Source organism: Sorex fumeus, unplaced genomic scaffold (genome assembly GCF_029834395.1).
Source record: "Sorex fumeus unplaced genomic scaffold, SorFum_2.1 ptg000128l, whole genome shotgun sequence".
Classification (NCBI taxonomy): domain Eukaryota; kingdom Metazoa; phylum Chordata; class Mammalia; order Eulipotyphla; family Soricidae; genus Sorex; species Sorex fumeus.
This window is the reverse complement of record NW_026606185.1, coordinates 11,386,495-11,397,749: the sequence shown is the minus strand read 5'-3', so window position 1 is coordinate 11,397,749 and position 11,255 is coordinate 11,386,495.

Genomic DNA, 11,255 nt, shown 5'->3' with positions numbered 1-11,255 from the left:
ACACAGAAAAAATGCCATCTGCTTCTCCATGTTTATCACAGCACTATTCACAATAGCCAAAATCTGGTAACAACCCATGTGCCAGAGAACAGATTACCATTAATGAAACGATGTTAAATATTTTTCTTTCTTTCTTTCTTTCTTTCTTTCTTTCTTTCTTTCTTTCTTTCTTTCTTTCTTTCTTTCTTTCTTTTCTTCCTTCCTTCCTTCCTTCTTTCTTTCTTTTCTTTCTTTCTGTCTTTTCTCTTTCATTCATCTTCCTTTCTTTCTTCCTTTCTTTTTTCCTTGTTTCTTGCCATGTCCAGTGTTAATTAGGGTTTACCCTGGCTCTGCACTCAAAAATTTTTCTTTGTGGTTCTCAGTTTTCTTCATATAGTACCGGGGATGAGACAAAACCCTAGTTGGAGTCTTGCAAGGCAAGGGTCCTACTGTCTGTGCTACTTCTCCATCCCCTTCTGTTCCTCTTTTCTTTTCATCTAAGACTCTTATGAGTTTCTACATCTGTTTATATGATAATGATAATATAATTTTCATATTTCCTTTGTTGATGTGGTTTATCACACTAATTGATTAGTGTTTGTTAGAATGTTAGAATATTAGAATAATTCGTGCATCACTTGAAAAATTCCACTGGGTTGGGAATATTGCATATCACTTGAATAAATTCCATTTAGTTATAAATGTGTACGATCTGAAGAGAAACCAGAGTATAAATATTTTAATATATTGTTAAAATCACTTTGCTAATATTTGATTATCATCTTTGTATCTATTTTTATCAACAATCTTGGTTTTCAACTTAAGTTTTGTAATTTGAAATTTTTAGGTTTTGTGCCTGATAAAAAATATTTGGAAGAATTCCCATTTCTTTGATTTTTTTAAGGGGCTTAAAGAGAATTTAGTTACCTTTGAAGTTTTAGTATAACTCATCACTTTATATCTCTTTTGTGTGCCAGAAGAATTTTGATTACTGTTTTGATTATTTGTGAAATTGTTTCAATTTTCTTTCTTATAGTTAGATTGTTTAGAAATTGTATCTTTCTTTCTGATTGAAAAATTTATGGTTATAAAAATTTCGAAAATGCATTTTCAAATGCATTTCTTCTGAGATTCCAATTAAGCTGCGTAAATTTAATTTTGATTATCTCTCATGGTACTTTCACTATCTTCTTAAATCTTTTTTATTATGTTAAATTTGTGGTTTATCATGCTTCTACTGTTGATATCCCTAATAAAAGTCATATAAGTAACTTGCAAACAGTAAATATTGCACAGCAGTTATGACTATGCAAATACATAAAATGGGTGGTATTGACAGAAATTCCAGGATTATTTTCTTTTTAAGGAAAGGGTTTTTTTTCCATTTTTTTTCTTACTGATTTTTTCTATATGCCCATTAAAGATTCCTGCTGTTCATGAGTTTTTCTCTTTTCACCTGCTGAGTTTTTGCTCCAATAGTGATACAAATGAAAAATAACTTGATAGCATTATTTCCCTTGGGGCGATGTCAGCACACATGCCAATATAATTTGTAGTTTAATCTTTATGTTTACAATAAAAATAACAAAGGAAAAGTTTTATGAGTATCAAACTTTCCCAGTAAATGATAGATCCTGTTGCCAATGGAAAATACTGGACTGGAGCATCTGTGCATTTATATGGATTTCCCACAATCCCTTCTGGCATCTCTGTTGACTCTGCAAATGAAAGATTCATATCAAGAGCTTTGAGAAGTAAATACATAAGAAAAGCTGGAGGAAATCATTGACTTATGTGTGGAAAAGAGAGAGCAGGTGGAGGGGAGAGAGAAAAGAAAAGTGGAATAGATTAATAATTATATAGATATGATCAACCTTCCAGAAACGAATGTGTTTTTTCTTAGAGAAGGTAAATTATGGTGTAAGCTCAGTGTTTTAAATCATGCTAATATAATCACAGCTCTAGATGAGAAATTGAAGCCACTTGGACACAAAAACTTATCATGGAGACTGATGAACAGATATGGAAGCTAATTTTGAAAATAGATCCAAGCAAGGTGGGTGATCAATATAAATTTTACTCTATTTACTTTCACAAAACTTCATTGATTGTGTGACTAATATTTTCACATCATACTTTACTCAATTTAACTCTTTATGACTCAGATGTCCCAAGTCTACTAAGTTTGATTTTCCAATTATTTTTCATCATTCTTCACTCAAATGAAAACATCGTTTTCCATGATCACCAGGATCTCCCATGTCCAGCCAATGCACAAGGTTACACTGGAGATAAATCCCATACCTATAAATGAACTACATGCCATGTTGCTTAGCATATCTTTTTAGAAAAGATTAACATGTAGTTGGTATAGATAACTTATTAAGATTTTATATGAAAATTTTGATATGAAAATTACATATTCAATATTTGAAAATTTTGAGTATCTTCAGTGGTTGGTCAGTATCAGCTATTTCAAGAAGTAATAATTTTTCTAAGCTCCAGATAACTTATTCTCGAGAGCAATAGTAAATGCTAATGATATATTTTCTTTTATGCTGAGTTGGTTTGTGTGTTTGTGTGTGTATGCATGTGTGTGTGTGTGTAAATGAAATGTTTTAATTGATAGAGCAGACATCACTACATTTATTTGGGTATCTATCAAAATATAAAGATATAAATATAAAGATAAAGCTGATAGAAATATTCCTTTCTTTTTTTTGCTTTTTGGGTCACACCCGGCAATGCACAGGGGTTACTCCTGGCTTTGCACTTAGGAGTCACTCCTGGCGATGCTTGGGGGGACCATATGGAATGCTGGGAATCAAACCTTGGTCAGCCGCGTGAAAGGCAAATGCCCTACCTGCTGTGCTGTCGCTCCAGCCCTGTAGAAATATTCTTGAAGCTTGTTGAAAGTCCCCCAGATCTACAGATTATACAAACCATTTGCATTAAAAATATTGGTTCAAGTAAATTTGTGTGACTTATCAAATCATTTCACTACAGATATATTGAAATGTTATATTCTACTGATAAGCATCATAAATTTGATACACATATGTTAAGAAATTTCCTATTAGTTCAGAAGAAATAATATCATTATATAAGTAAGTCACTGTCACTGTCATGGTCCTCCTGTTGTTCATCGATTTGCTCGAGTAGGCCTGGTAATATTATGAGACTTGTTACTGTGTTTGACATATCGAATACGTCATGGGTAGCTTACCAGGCTTTGCTGTGCGGGCGAGATACTCTTGGTAGGTTGCAGTGCTCTCCGAGAGGCATGGAGGAATTGAACTAGGTCGGTTATGTTGGCTGAGTGCAAGGCAAACGCCCTACCCACTGTGCTATCACTCCAGCTAAGTGGCAAGAATAAATGCATGTTTCTTTTAGTTTTACTTTTCAATTAAAATTATATTTTGATCTACTAATTTCATTCAATATTTAACCGTAGAATGCAAATGTTAGATTCAAAGCCATATTGCATCTATGTATGCTCTTAAGGATGAAACTTGCAAATATTAGATCTACAGAGAGTATCTAATACTGTGTACAGTTAAGAGTGTGCTCCCTTGCTTGTTTGAACTTCCCTAGTTTGGAGACAGCCAATGCACATTGCAGTGTCACTCTTCAACAGTCAACCTCTCTGCTTATTTGTATCTATTTTCTTAGGTTTCACAAAGAATGTTTTTAATTTGTCTGCTACATGATAGCTCATGAGTATACACCATCTTTAATAAAAAGGTGATCTCTGAAATAAATAAATCACTTGACATGCCGTTATTAATCAATTCGCTCGAGCGGGCACCAGCAACGTCTCCATTCATCCCTGTCGCGTGCTAATGTAGCCCAATGGCAAGGAACACAAAGAGCCTCATATCTATCGTTCAGGCTCTTGACGAAGAAGTCTGACCATCTCATAGGTGGGCAGCCACATGATCTTTTGACGTCCCGTAGAATCCAGTCAGTAATGGCTCTAGTCCAGCGGTAATCTACAAATCTCATCACGTATCCAGCCCATCTGATTTTCGACACCTTGGCAAATGAGACAGTATCCTTGATTCTTGACCATCTATGAACATCAGAACTTCGGATTCTTTCTCTCATTTGAGTGAAGCGTGATACTCTAAGCATAGCTCTTTCGATTCTTCTTCGGAGACCCAAATAGTGTTCTTATCATGTTTGCATAGGGCCCAGGACTCTGAGGTGTATATTAATGCAGGAAGAACAGTGGAATTGAAGAGATGTGCCTGGAGCCGGAAGTTCTTCATCCTCTTAGCTAATTCTTCGATGTTCTTGAAGGTGTTCCAAGCTGCTCTTTTTCTCCTGCGCAACTCAGGTGACAGGTCATTCGTCATGTTGACTTCTCGACCTAGGTACACATAACTATTGCATTCGGAGATGTTCGTCCCATTGAGAGTGAATGTAATGTCAGGAACGAGACCATTTTTCATAAACATTCTTTGTTAGATTCATCCCGACCCTTTCGCACTCATGGTCGAAGTCGGCTAGCATTTGTGCCGCTTGTCTGATGTTTGGTGTTATAAGAATGATGTCATCAGTGAAGCACAGGTGGTGTAGTTGCCAACCGTCTATTGTCACTCGCATTCCTTCCCATTCCAGTCATCTCATGACGTTCTCGAGAGTGGCACTGAAGAGTTTTGGTGAAATAGTATCACCCTGCTGAACCCCTCTCTTGACTTGGATGATCACTTCTTTGTAGAATGGTGAGATCCTGGTAGTGAATCTGCAATACAGCTCACAGAGGATCCTGATGTATTGAGTTTGAATGCCCTGTTAGGCTAGGGCCCCGATAACCGCTTCAGTCTCAAAAGAATCAAAGACCTTCTTTAAATCAATGAACGTTAGATAGAGTGGTATCTTGAACTCCCAAGAAACTTCAATGAGCTTGGTTAGCGTGTGGATATGATTGATTGTGCTAAATCTTTTTCAAAAACCGGCTTGCTTGCATGGTTGTTTTTAATCTAGTGTTCTACTAAGCCTATTCAGGATGACTCGAGTGAACAGCTTATAGATGACAGACAGCAGGCAGATGGGGCGATAGTTGCCAATGTCGTGGATGTCTCCCTTCTTGTACAGTAGTACAGTCCTGCTGTTTTTCCATTAGGACAGAACCTTGCATTCAGACAGGAAGTGTATGAAGAGCCAAACCAGTGTATTGATGAGTACTGATGGCAGGTTCTTCAGGTGTTTTGGTCTGACCTTGTATGGGCCAGGTGCTGTTCGATTCTTTACTGATGAAATGGCATGTCGGATTTCAGAAGGGAAAACTTTGGGAATGACATATTCATCCTGCAGAATTTGGTATGTGGGCAGGTGGATATGGCTATCAAAGAGATCCAAGTAGAAGTCATGGATAATCTTCTCCATTCCCTTTCTGGAAGATATTTTAGATCCATCTGACGGAGGGCATTCATCTTGGTCTTGTAGTTGGAGAAGGACAGGCAGGCATTGTACATGTTTTTCCCAGCTTCTCTCCCATCTGCCAGCACTGCTTCTCTTCTCTCTTTGAAGCCTTCTTTTATTGCTTCTCTACACTGCTTTGCAAGCTCAGACGTTCGCTTGCAGTTGCCTTAGGCTTGCACCAAGCCACATTGGAGAATGAGCTCGAGAGTTTTCAAAGACAAGCGTCTTTTTGTGGCTATCTCTCTCTAGGCATTCCTCACACAATCATTAAGGTGCTGAACCAGTTGATCATATTCCTCGTCAATGTCGTCAACAACGGCATCTTCCCACGTTTCTGCAATAGTGCCAAAGAACTCCCAGTTGGTGGTCATTCTGGGAGTTCTCAAACTTTGCAGCCCTTTCTCCCCACTCTGTGAAGTAGAATTTTGCACGAAGGAGACAATGGTATGATTCTGTTTGGAATCTTGGGACAACAGCGATATTGGTCAGGAAAAATCGTCAATTGAATATGATAAGATCATTTTCATTGTGGTACTGTCCACCAGGAGACTCCCATGACCAATGTTTAGATTCGGCCTTCTGGAATTGTGAGTTACCATGGATGGTCTTGGTTGACATGATAAACTCAGACAGTCTCTCACCCTGTTCGTTCCATTCTAGGCCATGGGTCCCAATGTGGAGTTCTTCGGCTGATCTTCTCAGTCCTACCTTGGCATTAAAATCACTAACAATGATCTTTTAGAAGGTGTGGTCTTCTTTATAGAACTTCTCCAGCTCCATGTAGAACTACTCAATTTCTCCTTCATCATAATTGGATGTTGGTGCGTAATCAATGAAGATAGACACTGCCAGCAGTGAGCCACATCTATTCAAGTGTAATAGCCTGATTCAGGTTGTTAGGCATTCGAATTAATCAATGTTTATGGTCAAGTTTATGTTGACAAGGACACCGACACCCCCAACGCCTCCTTTCTCACATGTTCTGAGGAACAGTTCTTCCCCAGTGTCAAAAACGGCATGATGTGTTTGATGCCTTCTCGTCTCAGTCAGACCAATGATGTCATACTTGATCTTTCACACTTGCACCATCAAGTCCTCAATGGAGTCATCTGATGCCAGCGTACGTGCATCGAAAGTACATACAGTCATTTTTGTTCTTCGTTTTGGCCGCCTAGGTCGGCCCTGAGATTTTATGAGCCTCTCCTTCCTCATCTTTCTTAACGCTGCCATATTGGTGGCTCTTTTAGTGTCAAGAGAATGCGACCCATTGTATTTACTGGTTTTGGCATATTGAATACACCATGGGTAGCTTGCCCGGCTCTGCCAAACATCTTGGTAGCTTGTCAGGCTCTCCAAGAGGGATAGAGGCTTTTAGAGCAGCCTCTAATCGCCCTTACAGGTGTTTCTATGCTTCAAACTATATTTCAACGCATTCAAATATGGTGTGGTAATCTTGTATTTAGTGTTTTATGATGTGTCGTGAGGCCGCGTGGTCCGGAAAGCATCCTGGAGGTCGCCCGTGGCTGGTTAGTGGAGATAGTGGAGGTAATGGAGGTCTGCCGGGCTGCTAGGAGCAGGCAGAGGATCTCTGTGACTTTAGACTCCAGGCTCAGTGGACCAGGAGCAGAGATCCACTGCCTGCTCCCAGCAGCCCAGCAGACCTCCATTACCTCCACTACCTCCACTACCCAGCCGCGGGCAACCTCCAGGACACTTTCTGGACACTTAAGTCAGGATTCATGCAGGGGTGAAGCCCCAGAGAACCAGGAAAGTGGAACTCTGTGACCTCGGACTCCAGGCTCAGCAGACCCGGGAGCAGAGTTCCTCTGCCTGCTCCCTGCAGCCCGGCAGACCTCCATTACCTCCACTACCTCCACTACCCAGCTGCGGACGACCTCCAGGACGCTTTCCGGACACTTAGGCCGGGACTCACGCAGGGGTGAAGCCCCAGAGAGCCAGGGAAGTGGAAATAAATAAATAGATAAATAAATAGCAATGTAGCACTGCCTTCCCATTGTTCATCGATTTGCTCAAGTGGGCATCAGCAACATCTCTATTGTGAGACTTGTTACTGTTTTTGGCATATTGAATAAGCCACAGGGAGTTTGCTAATCTCTTCTGTGGGGGGCGGGATACTCTTGGTAGCTTGCCGGGCTCTATGAGAGGGATTAAGGAATCAAACCCAGGTCAGGTCGGCTGCGTGCAAGGCAAATGCCCTACCCACTGTGCTATCGCTCTAGCCAAATAAATGAATAAATAAATAAAAAGATCTCTGTTATAACAAATACTACTTTGTCAAATGGTTCATCACGATTACATGACAAGTTAAAATTTATGGAGTGTGGAGATTCTCAACTTGACTAGAGGGAGGACAACCAGATAACCCTTACGTTTCTTTAAGACAGTACTGTAAAAAGGCTTTTCAATACAATAGAGAATTTATTGGCTGAAGGATTTTTTAATACATACTGAATAAAAATTATTATATATTATAAAAACTATATCTTAGACGCACGCGGGAGGGATGCGGAAGATGATTTTTTTTGTTGGCAGGCTCTCGGGGCAGCTCTCTCTTTCCGCCCGTATTCAGTGCTCTTGAGCCGCTGTGTATGGCCTGGATCAGGATGGCCCCTCCTTTGTGCTTTGCTTCTGTGCATGCCACTCTTTTGTCTGTCTCTCTATTTCTGACTTTGTCTCTGTAGTCTCTCTTCTGGTCTCTTCGATCTCTCTCTCTGGAGTTCTTCTGCTTCTCTCTGGAGCCCTTTGATCTGTATTCTGACTCTCTCCCCGTGGATTGTGACTCTGCTCCTGGATGCTGACTCTGGCCCCTGGATTCTGAATCTGCTTCTTGCCACTCTTACAGTCTTAGTTTATATAGCAATCACATAGGGTGGTGACACAAAGGTGGGTTGAACATTAACAAATCAACAAAGAGAGGTAAGACCACTCCTCCAGGAGATTAATTAAAGGATAAAATCTCATCTAAAGAGATTATTCTGGATCACTCAGGGAGATCTGCAAGGGAGGAATCCCATTCAGGATGTGTTACTTTCTTCTTCCCAAGCTAGTAATTCACTTAAATAGTTGTAATAAATCTACCTCTAATATTTCTAACAATATCATTCTGTATGAGCACAGTAAGAGATATATCCCTTTAAAGTTTGGTTATTCCTGAGAATGTCTTACCACAGTCCTCAGGCCAGGTTAGTCTTCCAAACCCCAGCAGGGTCCTAGTCTCGTCGTTACTTTTGGATCATAACAGCATTTGTCTATGATCATGCTCTCAACTTATAGTTGAGTATTGTGGCACTATGGCCTGGCTCATTTCTATGTCATGGCTTGCCCTGGGTGCATTCAGTTTCTCGTTGGGACCCTGCTTTTGGGGTGCTAGGAACTAAGGGCAACTGATTTGAGAGAGCAGATGCCCATGAGTAAATATTATTGGAGTCAATCAACTCCCAAGTTACAAAGCATAATATTAATTGTCCTCCTGTATCCATAAAGAAAGGACATTGCTTTAAGGTAAACTAAGTTCCCTGTGGCAAGGCTGAAAGGAAAAACCTGTTGTTATCCTACAATATATTGTATTATATCTCAGTTTAAAATAATATTATTAATTACTTATTGTTAAAGGACTGCACATTTGAAGGAGATTGTAGCAACTTAGATATTAATGGTCAGCTTCTAGATCAGCTTTTTTGTTTTGGCCTTTTTTTGGTGGGGAAGGTGCTGATGTTGGGCCACATACAGTGGTAATCAGGAAGTATTTCTGATGCTGTGACCAAGAGGGATCTCTATCAGTGACTGCTAAAGCACATGAAGAGATTTGAACTATCTCAATTACGTGCACAAAAGTTAGCTCTGTACAAGGCAAGCACCTCATTTCCTGTACTAGTATCCAGCACCATTATTTTCTTTTTTCTTCTTTTTTATTTGTAACTTTTATTAGTGAAACACCATGAGGTACAGTTGTAGACTTACAAATTTTTGTGCGTGGGTATCAGTTATACAATGATCGAATACCCAACCCTCCACCAGTGCCCATTCTCCACCACCACTGATCCCAGCATCCCTCCCACACCCCATCCCCCCAATCAACCCTACCTCTGTGGAAGAGCATTTCCTTTTGTTATCTCTCTCCTTTTGATTGCTGTGGTTTTCAAAAGAGACACTGAGTGGCAATCATATTCGGTCTATAGTTTACTCTCATCACGCATCTCCCATCCTGGGAGGAACCTCCCAACACCTTTAATTTGGTGCTCCCTTCTCTATCTGAGCTCCCTTTTCCCCTATCATGTGTGGCTGGCATCAAAGCCATGGAGTAATCCTCCTGATACTTATCTCGGCTATTCTTGGGTGTTAGTCTCCTATTTTGTTACTTTATGATCCCCAAATGAATGCAATCTTTCTATGTCTGTCCCTCTATTTCTGAGTCATTTCGCATAGCATGATACATTCCACGTAGTACCACTTGTATATAAATTTCATGACCATCTTTTCTAACAGCTGCATAGTACTCCATTGTATAGATGTATCAAAGTTTCTTAAACCAGTCATCTGTTCTCAGGCATTCAGGTTTTTTTCCATATTATAGCTATTATAAACAGTGCTGCAATGAACAAACAAGTGCAGATGTCACTTTGAATATAATTTTTGCCTCTCTGGGATATATTCCCAGGAGTGGTATTGCTGGGTCAAATGGGAGCTCAATTTCTAATTTTTTGAGAATTGTTTATACTGTTTTCCTAAAGGGCTTAACCAGTCGGTATTCTCACCAGCAGTGAAGGAGAGTACCTTTCTCACCACATCCGCCCCAACACTGGTTGCTTTTGGTCTTTTGGATGTGGGCCAAACTGTGGTGTGAAATGATATCTCATTGTGGTTTTGATCTGCATCTCCCTGATGATTAATGATGTAGAGCATTTTGTCATGTGCTTTTTAGCCATGTGGATTTCTTCTTTGGGAAAATTTCTGTTCATTTCATCGCCCCATTTTTTGATGGAGTTGGATGTTTTCTTCTTGTGGAGTTTAACCAGTACTCTGTATAACCTTGATTTCAATCCATTGTCGTTTGTGTATTAGGCGAATATTCTTTCCCATTCTGTAGACTGACTTTGTATTTCGGTCACTGTTTTTTTGGAGGTGCAGAATCTTCTTAGTTTAATATAGTCCCATTTGTCTACCTTTGTTTTCACTTGCTTGGCCAGTAGCATGACTTCTTTGAAGATATCATTAGCTTCAATGTCATGGAGGGTTTTGTCAACTTTGTCTTTGTGTACCTTATGGATTCTGGTCTGATGTTTAGGTCTTTAATTCATTTTGATCTGACTTTTGTGCATTGTGTTACGGAGAGATCTGAGCCCACTTTTTGTATGTAGCTGTCCAGTTTTGCAGCACAATTTGTTAAAGAGACTTTCCTTTTTCCACTTCACATTTATTGCCCCCTTATCAAAGATTAGATGATCATATGTTTGGGGGGAAATGTGTGTATATTCAACCCTTTTCCATTGGTCTGCAGCTCTGTCTTTGTTCCAGTACCAAGCTTTTTAAACTATTACTGCTTTGTAGTAGAGTTTGAAGTTAGGAAGGTTGATTCCTCCCATTTTCTTATTCCCAAGAATTGCTTTAGCTATTCGTGGGTGCTTATTGGTCCATATGAATTTCAGGAGTGTTTGCTCACTTTCTTGAAGAATGTCATAGGTATCGTTACAGGGATCACATTGAATTTGTACAATGCTTTGGGAATTATTGTCATTTTGACAATGCTAATTTTCCCAATCCGTGAGCAGGGGTTATCATTCCATTTCCTAGTGTCCTCTTTTATTTCCTGAAGTAGCGTTTTGTAGTTT